At 40.1% G+C, this 14962-nt stretch overlaps 1 long non-coding RNA gene across 5 annotated transcripts; it reads right to left on the bottom strand.

Moving 5' to 3' along the window:
* Nucleotides 1-4425: 4425 nt before the first annotated feature.
* LOC138112723 (uncharacterized) lies at nucleotides 4426-13391 on the bottom strand. Of its 5 annotated transcripts, none has more exons than XR_011151810.1 (4): nucleotides 13233-13391; nucleotides 13079-13150; nucleotides 12949-13003; nucleotides 11159-11464 (listed from the first exon to the last, which is right to left on the bottom strand). It is a non-coding gene; the product is annotated as an uncharacterized lncRNA (long non-coding RNA). The 5 variants fall into 5 exon arrangements; XR_011151814.1 differs by having other exon boundaries at nucleotides 12949-12990; XR_011151812.1 differs by having other exon boundaries at nucleotides 13079-13129.
* Between the last annotated feature and the right edge of the window lie 1571 nt (nucleotides 13392-14962).

Here is a 14962-nt window from a genome sequence, read left to right as displayed (position 1 = left end):
GCTGGATGAAAAGCACAGGGGCCCTCGGCCAGCAGTAGCCACAGACACGGCCCTCTAGGGATTGATGGGCTCACAGGAGCTGGCCCTGCCTGCTTTATTCCCTGTAGTTCCTTGCCCTGCCTGGTGCAGGGAGCAGCCGTGGAAAAGTCAGGAGGGGGTGTTCCAAGTGTTCCAGGTTGTTGAAAAGGGTTGAGTTGATAATAACTAGGGCTTGTGAAGGCAAATGGAGAGCTAAGAAGAGGAGGGAGTGAGAGGGAAGCCGTGTGCTGATGCCTTTAGAAACAATTCCAGGGGTGAAGGGATGGGTGTAAATGTCTTTGCAGTGGGTCTGGCTGTCTCTGCTGACTTTGGGCAGCAGGTTGGTTGCAGAGCCCAGACAGTTTGGCTCCTGAAGCAGACAAGGGTCTGCACAAGGCTGGACTTCTGAATTTTGGGGTAAAATAGCAGGTTCAAGGGGGGATATGGAGCAGGTGATTCGAGAAGGCTGCACCTTCCTGGTACCTTGCAATGGGTAAAGGAAGAGGGCAGCGCGCGGCCAGGAGTTTGGGATAAAAGGAGGCTGCGCCCTCCAAAACCTCGGGAGAGAAAACCCTGCAGGTGTGTGCCCAGCAGACTCTCTCCCTTTATTCAAATAAAGGCTCCTCTGTCTCCTTTTCGGACATAAATCTCTGGCATTTGTGGATTTTCCTGACACACTCTGGATCAGCATGAAAGAAGTCAAGAGAAAAGTCTCTCAGCAGCAAGTATTGAACAGGAATTTTTCCAAACTTCACCTCTCAGGACACGTTTCCCTCCAGCAATGCCTCCCAGAGAACTGCAGGTCTCAGTAAATAACATTTCAGGTTTTTCTTCTCTAAAGTCATCAATCCATAAGCACAGAGAGCAGGCTGTACTGTAAAGCAATGTACATGCATTGAAACATAAAAATTATATCATTTCAAACAGCTTAGCCATGGAATTCCTGGAGTACCAAATGTCCAGCAGAACTGATTTATTAAGACAGAAACCCTGGAACCTGCTGATGGCTGGGACAGTAACACCCAGTAAATAACTGTGCTCCATCCTGCTCCCCAGAGCTGAGTCTTTGCTACCAAACCTCTCTTCTGTGGTTTTCCTCCTCCTTCCCTCTTCCAAAGCAACATTGCTCCCTCTGCCCAGGGAGCTGCCAGAACCAATTCACCATAAGCTCAGGTTGATGCTGGGAGCAGAGGGGTGGGAGCTCAGGGACAGAGAATTTCATCACAACTCCCAACTCCCAAACAAGGCAGCACTGGGAAGAGGGGATCTGTGAGCAGAGAGGAAAAACCACGCTCAGTTCCATAAAATAAATGCAAAACTAAATTCTATCCCACAAGTTTATGTGACTCCCATACTATTATTACACATTATCCTGACCATCTTTGAGAAAACCATTATGAAAACTTCAGCTTATCCAACACATGCCCAGCCCTCTCTGGCCCCTTGCACTCCTGCAGGAGCCTCCATCAAGCTGATTTTTTTTTTTTTTTTTAATCTTAGCTTGATTTACAGGTCATCAATTTCATTTCTCAGTGCTCTAGGTGCTCCCCTCTTCCCAATTAGGATAACATTACATCCATCAATTCTTATCTCTGAATCTTCAGCTTCTCATTCAGCCACCCAGCAGTCTTGATCAGAGCTTGCCAGCACCTTATCAGCTGCAACCACGTTGATTTCATCACAGCACCCATTTGCTAATACTCACTCTGCCATTACTAAATATGTCCAATTTTGTTTGCTAACGCTCATTCGTGCCTGTTGTGAAACCAAATCCAGGCAATCCTGCCTATCTCCTGCTTCATGGAAACCTGCAAATAAAACTAAATGTTGTACTTGGATTAAAAATGTGGATTATAAGCAAGGAAGTCTCCCTGTTACATCCTGCATCAGCTCCTCATTTTCTGACACCTGTTCCCTATGAAGGAAAGCTAAAGAGAGGAGGTCTAATTACAAAACCTCTACAATGGAAGCTTCACTGCCCTAAAAACTTAGAGTTTATTCCAGTCATTGCTATGATGTTAGCAGGGGTTTATCAGAATTACACAACTCTCCACTTTTCTGAACCCATGCCATTGCCATCATTCTTTTGGGCAAAGGAGTTTCCATTAAGCAGCAGCCCTCCCTTGCCCAGAGGATTCAGGAATGTAGCAGTGCAGGATACATCCTCATTATCATGAGGATGACAATTAACCTGCTCACATTTGGGACATTGCTGCCTTCCCCACAAAATGATGAAGCACTTCCATTTCAGCACCATCAACCACCAGGTACTAACAGGACCTTGTCCTCCACCTGCAGCCCTGAAAAGCTGTGTGACCTCCCCAGATCTCTGCCTTCCCAGGAAGCACCTGGTGAGCTCAGGTATTTAATAATATCCAGGTGACCTGTAAAAGTAGCCAACATCACTACTAAAAGTACAGAAGGAAAGGAAATGAGCCTGTTGCAAAATCAGGACATCGTTATCACTGTTAAAAAAATTAAATTAAATGTGTTCAATGCCATGTCAAATCCTGAGAAAAATGGGCTGATGGTAACCCAAGCCTAAAGTGGGAGAGATCTGAAAATACTTTACCTCTTGGAGACAAGAAATGATACCATAAATATATTTTAAAGACTCCTAAGAGCTTTCTGAAACCTCATGAAGGGTTGCCTCACTTCAGGGGAGGGCAAGAGGCAGGCAGGCACAGAAACAAACACTGAGAAATCCTCCTGCAAATTCCAATTTTCCTCCTGCCTTCACTATCCATTAGTCCATAAAAAGGATGTCATTACACCCATCTTTTACACCAGATGCTGTTCTTCTTCCTACTGAATTCCCAGCTCCCACTCTGGAACAAGGGTGTGACCTTTACATTTCCAGACATCAGCTGGAAATTACTGAAACCTAAAGGACCTGGACTTATGTCTCTGTTCCAAACCAGACAATGTGTGGCTCTGAAAATATGTTTCTTTCCCCTTGGGTAAGTCCTTAAAACACCCTTTTCATACTTAAAAGCCAAAGGTGTTTAAGATGATTTTAGCCTCCAGAGATTTGTCACCTGTTGCTGAAGGCCAGTATCTTCCCAAGAGTTCTTCACATGCTTTAACACTGAGTGTGTGCCCTGAAGAGCTTCCAGCAGCTCTCTAATTACCCATTATTTCCAGCAAAAATGGCGAGATCTTCATCTCTGCACCTTTTCTTCAGTGAATGTCTGCACCTGCCTTAATTACAGCATCATAAAAGCAGCAGGGAGGGCTGCAGTCCCACTCCTGCTCAAAGCAGGGTCAGCACTGAAGCCACATCAACTGCTCAGGGATTTACCCAGTTCAGACTTAGAAAATGCAGGGATGGAGAGGAGGCACAACCTCTCTATGCTCCCCATTCTGCTGTTTGGCAGAGAACAGCCCTCCTGGGGAAGGGCTTTTCCTCTCAGCCAGCCAGAAATCTCTCCTGCTCGAGTTCATGTCTGCTGTCAGCTTGTCAGGGGACTTTCAGCATCTACAGGACCAGACAGAGTCAAGTTTAAAACTTTCACAAGTGTGTATTTTGCATTTTCATCCTTCCTCCCTTTTAATTGAATACTGTGCCTCAGATGCTCCATCCACACCAGTGGTTCCTGGCTGATCCACATCTTCATTTAGTTTAAAATCCCTCTGGTTCTCCAAACCTTAACCAGAAATGGGAAATAAAAATAGATACAAGGATTTGGTAATTAAGAAATGAAACAAAATAAAAACACTGGGAAAGAACCCCATAAATATTTTAGCACCCCACCTAAAGAAATACCTCATCAGAGATGATTCTTTTCCTTTTTTCCTTAAATGGTTAAAAGATCAGCTCATTGTGCTGATTTGCAGCTGACATCCTCTGTCAGTATGACTCTTCTGTCCCTTAGGATGGTACCACAGCATCTGTCACATAATATTACATTTTACCTATTTTATATATAGATATATACATATATATCACAGAGTCCCAGAATGGTTTGGGTTGGAAGGGACCTTAAAGATCATCCAGTGCCATGGACAGGGACACCTTCCAGTATTTTAAATTTATCAATGCAGGAATTAAAAAATCTTCCAGGTTATCAAGTCAGCCTCCTGCTGTTGTAACCAACCATATTATTTTATGCCTGTCAAAAATTTAGCACAGAGACTCCTCAGTGTAATGAGAATTTTGCCCCTCCTAGCTGGATAGCTACTCCAAAAATCTCCCTGTGTTGATGTAGAAAACCTATTTGTACTGAGAGAGGTCTATTTTTTTGGTTCTTTTCCTTACAGAAAGGCCCAAATCTGAGAGGTGATTAATTATCTGTATTTATCTCTCAGAGGTTACAACTAACAAAACTGGGAGTATCTCAATTAATGAGTCTTCAATGCAATGCTTGGCCAAATAACATTCAATCACATCAAAACCAAGTTCCAGCTCGGTTTATTTTTTCACTTCTAAATGACAAATCATTTCTATTTATTGCAGTGCTTTCCCAAAGACTGGGATGTATTTTACCCCACCAGCAAGCAGAACAGCCCCCATGAAAATGTGTCTGTGACACTCTGGATAAACTCACATCAAAACCTGGTTGACTTGGATGAAGGAATGTGTAAAGTCATTCAAAACACAACATTTTACTGCCTTACCCAGCCACTGATGTAATAATTCTATAGCACATCTATACATTTACTAAATGTGCAGTAAAAATGTAAATGAAGCAAATCCAGCTCAAAGCAGGGTTTCAAACCCTGGCTCTTGGTTGCAAATATCTACTTTGACAGAGATGAAAACACGCCACAAGACTTGGGTTTTTCCAAGCAAAGACAGACAATCACAACATCCACTTCTTCAAGAAATGCAGGAGAAATCTCACAAATTTTGAGACAATGTAAACGTAAGAAAATGTGCACAAGGATGACCCCAGCAGCTCTTGGAACACATTCATCAGTCCAAGAATGATGAAAGAAAGCAGGACACACCACTCCCTCAACAATTTACCAAATTTCCAGGCAGGACAGCACAGCTGCATGTGGGGTTTTGAACTTCCCAGTAAGACCAGCACTGGTTACCAAAATACTGGGAAAACCAGCAGGAGGCAGCTGGGAGACACCCGGACCTCCAAGGGGAAGAGCTGCCAAAGTGGTGCAGCTGTCCCAGCAAGCAGGACAGAATTCCAATATCAAAATTCCAAGCTACAGCTAGGAGAAATAACTTCTGAGGATGACCAGAGCCCGAGGAAGAAAGAGCCAAGAGAGTTAACAAAAATCTTCAGCAGAAATTCGGGTGTTCAGCACGGGATTGCTGGAGGCCAACAACAATTCTATCAAGCTCCATGGTGAGCTCGGTGATTGCCAAGCCCCGGGGCTGAACGGGTGTCAAACAATGCAGCAATCAGCACACGGGGATTTTTATGGATTTACAGCTCCGGGAAGAACCAGCTGCTGAATCCCAAAAGAAGCCTTTGTGCTGAGGTTTGGTGATTTCTGCGCTGCCCTGGTTATGTTCCTTTAACCCCCAGGATGGAGGTTTGGTGACAGCCTAGAAATTAAAGACATAATTACGCACTAGAGAACCCTGGGAATAAAGTACCATTATTGGGATGGTCTGCAGAAAATTCCTTACATTCTGTAGAGGAAAAGCAGTGCCTAATGCAGATTGATTTAATTCAGAGCCACCCTACCTTCAGCATTCTGCTTTTAAGCAGAGCTGCTGCACACTGAACTCACCTGCCAGAGCTACTTCACTGCAGCTCTTTAATCCTTCAGTAAAAGGGATTTAAAACCTGACCTACACCAAACAGAAGCTGGCATTTGACTACAGTTTGGATTTTCAGTGAGAACGGCACAATTCCACTTGCAGCTACAAGGGAAGATAATCAGTAGGATGCAGAGCAGAGTGTACAGTGAGGTACAGTGGATCTTTGCTTTTGAATACAGAGAAATAGGTTTTCTTCATAAAATTCACATGAAGGGGAGAGGTCTGACACGGGAAAGGTGCCTGCTGATTAGCTGGCAGATAAGGGGAAGTCTCAAAGAGTTTAGCTTGGGACAGACAGGTTTAAATAAAGATAATAATTCTGTTTGATTTCTTTCTTTGCAAATCTAAGAATATACACATGGATTAGTGAAGGGAAAAAATACCATTATTGGTTAGAGCCAAGTCCCTGCAGACCTTCAGAAGGACATGAAGAACACACAGAGCAGAAGTCTCCTCTCTTTAGATTAGTTTGTGTGGCCTCTCTATATCATATACAAAACAAAACCTCAGTATACCTGAATTTCCACTTCCTTTATTCTCTCCCTTTTTGCTTTGATATGGATGCCTGCAGAGTAAATTTTATCTAAAATTTGCAAACACAACAGCTAAGCCTGATATAAAAGAAGATACACTGATAATTGAATTTTGGAAGCACAATAGCATCTCATTGATGGTATTTTAACACTGTAATAGCAATTATAACGTAAATGAAATTTACAGAACATCGTGTAACACCATTATTAAAACATTTAAACAACATAATAAAGCTATTTAGCACTTCTAAATCTGTTCTTTCAGACCAGAACATTTTCTTACTCTCCTTGAATTATTTAAGAAAAAAAAATGCCTCCACATTGTAACAGCCCATGGAATTGTTCTCCATTCATTGCTTCTCCTATGGAAAGCAAAGCACAAGGCCTTTTTTCCAAAATATAGTTGGACACATTCACTCTATTTACACAGCATTAAGCCACTGCTGTAGAAGATTAATCTTCATGTTTAATAATACAATGCTCTGATTTTTAGTTTTACTTTATTACTCGAACAACAGAACCCCAATTCTCAGTTTGCTGCTTCGTGTGACAGGTTATTCAGAGCTCTGTAAGATCTGATATCATTATTGTGACCAAATATTTCAGATATGGCCTTCTTCAGAGACTCAGAAATGGCTGCAGAGCCTGTCTTAAAAATACCTTTTAAAGGAAACGAAACAGGATCAAATTAAGTATTTGTATCCTTTTAGTTATCAATACATTTTGACTTCTTGTCACTAAAAAAACCCCACCAGATCTTATGATTGGATTTTACATTTTTATGGTTCTTTGTGTTTATCAGCCAGGTAACCCAAAGGAAATATTTTTCAGGTAAATCCCCAACACTGGAATAGTCCCAGGATGATGTGGAGAGGTCCCAGACAGCCAGGCCATGGATGGAGCAGAGAAACAAGGACAAGGAAGGCTCCAAGAAACAAACTGCAAACCCAAAATACAAAGAACAGACCTAGAGGCAAGGGCAAAACAAAATATAAGAACAGAACAACTGAGCACAGCTGCTGCAAAAATTACTTGCAAGGAGGATGAGAAGAAAAGGGGATGCAGAAGGGACAAGACTGGAGAGAAAAGGAAGGAAAGGAGGATCAATCACTCCAAGTTTTGTCAAGTTGAAGTTTTGTATTTCACTCCTATATTTCCCTGGAAAAGCCTGCAACCCCACTGCAAATGGTGAGTCAGAAAGGGGGAGTAGGGCAAAGCCCCAACCTGAAAGTGGAGCTATAAATGAAAGTAACAGAGAGGTTGTGGAAAACAAATAGAAATAAGGAAGAGCTACGGAGAAGAGGAAAGAAAGAGATGATGGAGAGACTCTTCCCCTGGTGCACAGTGGAAGGACAGGTGGAAATCACCCTGGATGGTGGGAAATTCTGACCTGATATAAGGAAACAATTTATTTTACCATGAAGGGGCAAGAGACTGGAACTGGAACACAGAGAAGCTTCAAAACTCAACAAGACCTGGAGCTGGATCCAATCTGAGCCAAAGGCTGGACCCAGTGACCTCTGAGGGTCCCTTCCAGCCCCCAGAGTCTGTGGTTCTACCTCAGAACCCTCTGTCAGAGTGGGGAAATCTCCACATTCTGGAGATTTGGTATAATTTCTAACAAGAAAGGAACCTTTCAGCTAGAGGGATTACACACGTTTTTCCCTTGGTTTCACACACGAGATCTGACCTTTCGCAGGAAATGTGATTTTCAGATGAAGACAATGGAGCTGGGAGGGTGAAGGTCACATCTTTGTCTTTTGAAATAAATTCATGTGTAATCTGAGCTGCTCAGTTGCAAGTGTGCAGGCAGAGCTACTGCAGGGTGCTAACACCTTTATTTTCAGAATAGAAGGCAGTGAATAAATGATGAGTCCATTGGTGGAGACATTCACCAATTAACCAGCAGCAGCTGTTTGTCTTCTTTTCTTAGGGTACAATTGATTAAAATTGCATGCTTCATTTAAACAGAATTCTCTTGTACTGCACCAAAGGGGGAGAGCAAACTTCTCTTCTGATTTATAGAACATTTTTCCAGCTGAATACAAATTAGAAACCCATTCTGCTTTGTTGTTTATAATGTGCAGAAATGATTAGAAAAAACCAGAGGTAAAATATTTTGAGTGTTAATCAGACACAACAAAACCCAGTTGATGCAAGAAGTTATTCCAGGCTTAAACCATCCTTCTTTTCCTACTTATTCCACAAGGATTTACACACATCCACACACCATACATATGGTATATATGGATATATGGGATATCTACAGCAAAACTAGTGAAGAGATTCCTGCTTTGTGCTGCTGTGAGATATAAAAGCTCAAATGCAGCTAAAAGTGTCCAAACAGGGGGCAAAAATTGATGTTGACACCTCAGCCCTTCAACGTGGTGGCAAAGGCAGAGATGCATTGGCTGAGGGCTGAAATAATGAAGTACACAGCAGAAACAAGGTGTACCTTTGGAACAGGGGTGATTAATCTCTGCAATAATTTACCTTCTACTGCAGTGGATTCTCCACAGTTGTTCCACTGCAGCCACGAGCAAGAATTTGAAAAGAAAATCCTGGTTTAGGTTATGGCAGAGATGAGATGCTGCCTGGGATGGTCTGAGCAACATGTCCAATATTTCTCAACTAAAAAAATCCTTGTAACCAAGCTCTGATTACCTGAGAAGCTGAAGGTTTGTAACAAATGCATGAAGAAATAAATCTCAGCTTTGCAAGCTCTGCTTCGAAAAAAACGAATCTACTGAAGCTTTCTTTATTGCCTCTAAATCTCAAATATTCCATACAACACTATCAGTTTAAAACATCTGTAAAAGCATATATTAATATTTTAGAAGAGCTCTCCTTCATTGTGGGAAAAATCTGGAATTCCAACTTGGAGATTTAATGAAAAAGGCTCCTGGTAAAAACTTAATTCCTGAAGTCATTGCAGGTGTTCTCTAAAATTGTGCAAAACTAGGGCTCCTGACAAACTTGAGAATGAGTTGGCTGGTTCCAAGCAGATGTTATTCAAGCCTAAGAATATCTATTAGCAGTAAAAAAGGCATTTCTAATTTTCATTGTTAATGATTTTCATATTCTCCTCCTGGTTGCTGAACGTCCCCCACTGACAGAACTTGCTCTTGGTGCTAAGAAAACTCCTCCTATAAGTGATCTCATCCCACTGGGCACCTCCAGCATCCATTTTAACAGCTTTAGAAGTTGTTGAAATCATATTCGAGGCAAAATAGTCACTGACCTGTGCTCAGACACCTGAAAAGAAATGCAAATATATTCTCACTAAAAAATTCTAAGGACGTGCACGTCTAGACTTCTATTGATAGAAACCTGGGATCATAATCATGTTCTTCCTCAATGCAGAAGGCCTGAGATAATCCACATAAAAGTACACAGATGCTTCTCCACCTGCTTACCTTGGACAACCAGTACTTGGCTGAGGAAAAAAAAGACTTTAAAAATCATTTAAAAAAAGAAAAAGAAGGAAATCAAGCAACATTTTGTTCATCATTTTTTAAAATTATGTCAGGAAGCACTCTAGAGACTTTTATAACTATAATTTAATCTACATTATAACTTTAGTCCATATCATTTAAACTGAGTATGAAAGTAGAATTATGTTTTCCCTCATGCCTGCTCAAAAAACACATTTCTTAAGCATTTTTTTCTTCAATTTAAACCTATGTAAGGAGGTTTTGAATTAGTGATATCATTATAATTTAAAATCCGTGGTTTTTTTCTGATAGGGAACACAGGGATGACTGGACTATAGTGAAGGATCCTTTAGGGCTGATGACCTTTAATCCATGTGTGTAGGACACTCTTGGCTCACAACCTGTAGCACATCCCTAAAAATGAAATTTAAATTGTTCCCACAAAAACCCCAGAGAGTTCAGCACATAGCAAGTGATCAGAGACATCCCTCCAATGTTTCCCAAACTTTTACTTTATCCCTCAAAAGAAAACCTCCTCAGGCTCTGCACAGCTGCTCCATCTGTCAGATCCAGGCACCAAAGTATTCCAGCCTCCACTGGGACCCCAGGACTGTTTGCAATGGAATAAATGGAGAGCAGAATGCAAATGCCACCATTACTGCTTGGCCAGTTACAGCAGAGTTTTGCCACTTTTCCCCATCTCCCCAGCCAGAGAGATTTAAAGTTGGCCCACACAGGAAAAATCTAATTTGTCACATCCTTAACTGGGCTGGGAATTAGGGATTCTCATAGGAAAAATGGCATTTAGGGTCAAAAAAAAAAAGCCATTTTCACAATAAATACCTCGTCTGCACGTGTGGGTAAGGCAGTATCTGAATATTGGACATCTTTGGAAAACCAAATTGTTTTTATTTAGACACCATTACAAATTTGAATAGAAAAATACTTCTAATACTCTTCAGAAAATGAACAGGTTTGATCTCAAAGTGAACATTAATGAAATATTTACGATGATTCTGAAGTCCAGCACGGTATGGCCGCTATTAAAAAAACCCCAACTCATTCAAAAGCATTGCATTTATTAGAATTTACTGTAACATTTCGGTGCTTTTGAATGCTGGGTGTAATCTAAGGGGTGTTGAGGGAATAAAAAGAAGTGGCCAAACCCTAAGGAATGCTGGCACTAACACAGTCTAATCCTGCCACCTAGTGACAAACTTTCCCCGGCAAATTACTACATTTCCCCAGAAAATGCGTTTTTCTGCAGGAAAACAACCAAAATGTGGAGCCTTTATAACCAAACTCTGAATTTTACCACCGCTTGGTGTTTAATTCAAAGGAAAGGGAAACAGAATCGGGAATTATTTGGGACAGTACCTAAAAAGTGAATTATTTAAGCACACAGAAACTACTGGTTTGGTACAAGTGGAGCTGCCAAGAGTTTATTAGTGAGAACTAATTTTATCTAATTTTATATTTTACTCTTGAAATATACATTTACAGCAAATATTCAGCGTTTCAATCCCTCCCAGCTTTCAAGTGCTTTACAAAGCTGAAGGCAGCTCCACATAACCCTTGTACTTCCTTAATATTTGACTCCTTTAGGATGCAACACTGGATCTCCTGTCATATCACAATTATTGTGCTTATCAGCCTCTTTATCTGCTGCCTCTTTGGAGCTCGAAGCAGCTGAATGGGGTGGTGCAACAATTCTCTAACTACAAAATGTGGTTTGTTGATGGTTCTTTTTCCTAAAAATTAATATTTTTAAAAAAATTACTATATATTTTTTATAAATATTTCATGTATAAGAACATGGATTTTGGACATTCAACAAATTATATTATTGTTTGATTTGGCACTTGTACCTATGAGAGGCTGGAGAACAAAACACACAGAAATACACACAGAAATTATTTTGCATCTGTACCTAAGTAACAGAAGCAACTTTTAAATTCACTGTTTCATGGAGGAATTATATCTAAAGTTATTTTATTGAAAGGCTTTATGGTTGCCATACTGAGCAGTCAGCTTTAGTGCAGCCTCTATTTTTCACTGTAAATCTTTCTATGCACAGTATAAAAAGATTTATAGGGAAAAGAAATTCAGTAAACTCTGAAATTTCTTTCCATCAAACCTGAGATGCTGCAGGCAGGCTTTGGTCTGCTGCACAGATATGAATATATATTTATAAATATATATATACACACACGTAGCTCGAGTCACAAAGCAAGCAAATCTAGGAAACAACAAAAAACAACAACCAAAAAAAACCCCAACAAAAAAAACCCCAAAAATTTAAAATAACAGTTCCGAAGCTCCCTTCTATTCTTCTATTTTTTTAAAAAAAATGTTTAGCTATAAAATAAATTAAAAAAAAATATATAGAAATTATATAAATAAAAATATTAACACATATATAAAATAAATAAATAAATATTTTATATATATATATATATATATATATATATATATATATATATATATATATATATAAAATCCGGGCAAAAGAAACATATTGCAATTATAATATATATTCTTAATTGCCCCTTAATTAACCAATAACTTCTCAACCTCAAATACAGAATTTCCAGCCTGTATAAAAGGAAAATTCCTATAATAAATAAAATATAACTCACAGCTTTCCAAACAAACACCAAAAGTGAGGACAGCAAAAATCCCTATGGAGGCATTTAATTAGGCAAGATATATTCAGTTAAGTGATTTTAGAACCCAAGCAGAATCTTTTGTTTCTGGTTAATCTACTTCCAATAAATCTGGATATAAGAAAGACATAAAAAGAAAGATTCTGAAAACAAAATGTGACTCTTGATAAGCATCAATATAATGAGAAAAAGACATAAGTGAGGAAAAAAAGTCTGTGTGAAATGTGAAAAGAGACAAGAAAATTTCGTTTTGGAGATCTTCAGGGAAGAAAAGATTTTATAAAACCGAGAGAAGAGTGGAAGATGCAATTCCAGTGATAAGATGAGGAAAACCACTGGTTCTGTACATTTTTAGGATGTCTGGGAGTGAGGCTGGCAAGGAAATATTCTCAATACCAGTGGGTGAAAGAGCCAAGCTGGGAAAACACCCCCACAGCCCTCAGGAGCTGGGATGCCCAAGGATACCAACACTTGCAGCTGACTCTTGAAAAGATCATTTTGACATAGATTTCCTTTCATAAAGAATCAAAAAAATCAAACTCTACAGGTGTCAGTAGCACAAATATTACCTGAGTTCCATTAAAATAGTTCCAGATTTCCTTATGAAGTTTCTATTTACAAAGGCTGTGAATGGAGTAACCATAAATAGAATTAAATTGGTCTTCAGTTATGTTTTAAAACATTGCAAGATGTACTTACTTTGAAACTACTCTGAGAAAGCCAGGAGTGTTTGCTGGGAGCTGAACTATGCTGAACCAAAACAGAGAAACACTGAATGTTTTTAAGCCATTGAGCAACAAAAATCCTACAGCATTCAACAAAACCCACTCATTATTTATTCTCCCTGACTCACTCTATTCTGCATTCATTCCCTCTAAGCTAAAAGGTAACTCAGCTTCTTCTCTCATGACAAAAATTCCTTTCAAGGGTATTCTTAATATGCTATTAATTAATTATAACCCTTGGCTGCAGAGCTTCCATCACTTCTGCACACGGTGGCAGCCAAAGGTGGTGGGGTCACAGGGAAATAACGAGGCTCAGCAACACCCAGAGAGCATTAACTAATTAACCAATTTCATGTTCCCCACCCAGGTGGTATCAATGCTTCCAGCAGGTTTTCCATCCTCTCTGTGTAAAACATTCCTTTGTCAGGGCACATTTGAGAGAACAGCTTCATCTCCCTGGTGGGAAGGTTCACTGCAAGAGCATTTAGAGCATGGAAAGGTTTGGGTGGGAAGGGCCCTTACAGCTCATCCCTTTGCACCCATCCAGCCTGGCCTTGGACACTTCCATTGTTATACCTTTTTACAACTTCTGTATTCCCAGTGCTTTTTGCCTACATTCTTGGACTTGTTTGTTAAGCTAAGAGACAAAACATTTTAGAAGCTTCGTAGCCAGAGATCAGTGTGCCCCAGAGCCCAAGGTCCTCTCCAGAACACATTCTGTAAACCAAGATAGAACCATCCAGGGGAAGGTTCCTTGGGGAGGGGGGCTCACTTGAGCCTCTCATTGGGGAATCTTTGATAGATCTGCTAATTAATAACACCTATAATGTGATACCCAATGTTGGGGGGGGGGAGAAAGAGGTGTGGAGGCAGAAGATGAAGACATAGATAGACTGGGCGGGGTACATCTCGATGCACATGACCTGGACGTGTGCACCTAAGGATCCTTAAAATAAATACCAAGGTAAAATCCCTTTTCCCCTTCTAACCGTGTGTGACTCCTGATTTTAAGACCAGGAAAAGGCATCACCATCACTGCCAACCTCCCTGGGTAACCACATCCTACCTAAAGGAACTTTAAAATTCCAACATTTCCTGAAGGATTTTCAAATCCATATTTGTATGACATTATCTGGCCTCCCCACCCAAGAAACCAAATCTTATCTGCACTCAGATTTTTATGAGCATGATTTTATTGCTTGAACTATTATTTCTTAAAAGCTTTTCCCCATCACCCCTTGACTTGAATCCCATTTGTCTCCCTTCACTGGAGTTTCATCAAACATTGTTGCTCTTCATTAAGCAGAAAAGCACAACAGAGTGCTTATTAATTGATATATTTTACCCACAAAGAAACCAACAAAACCCCCTCCTTTATAACTTCCTAGAACTGTGATTTATTGTCCCACTTGCACAAGACTGTTATTAATGATTTATTCAATAAAGGCCATGACTGGAAGTAACTTAAAAATAAAAAGTGTAGAAATAATGAGCAGGTGAATTTGAATATTCAACACCTCATGCAAAGCTCATGAAAACCTTAAAAATAAACAGTATCATTTATCCTATCCAACTATAACACAAAGTGTAAAACAAAACACACCTACAAAAGGTAAAGACATTATCTTCCCTCCACCCCCCATTTCAGAGGCTCTAAAATTTTTTAAATCACTGTATTTATTATTAAAAGCTTTCAGGTTTCATTCATAACCAGGTTTTGTTCCCATGACCGTGAAGCCCTTTCTAACACATTATAAAAGGTTCTAGGGCTGCAGTTTGCTTTAGCACTAAAAAAGGAAGATCAAAGTTATCTTTCAGGAAACTTTCAAAGTGAAGGTGAAATAAAAGGTGAAACGGC

Source organism: Aphelocoma coerulescens, chromosome 6, assembly GCF_041296385.1.
Source record: "Aphelocoma coerulescens isolate FSJ_1873_10779 chromosome 6, UR_Acoe_1.0, whole genome shotgun sequence".
NCBI lineage: Eukaryota > Metazoa > Chordata > Aves > Passeriformes > Corvidae > Aphelocoma > Aphelocoma coerulescens.
The sequence above is the reverse complement of the archived record's forward strand: the minus strand, read 5'-3'. Positions and strand labels throughout refer to the sequence as shown.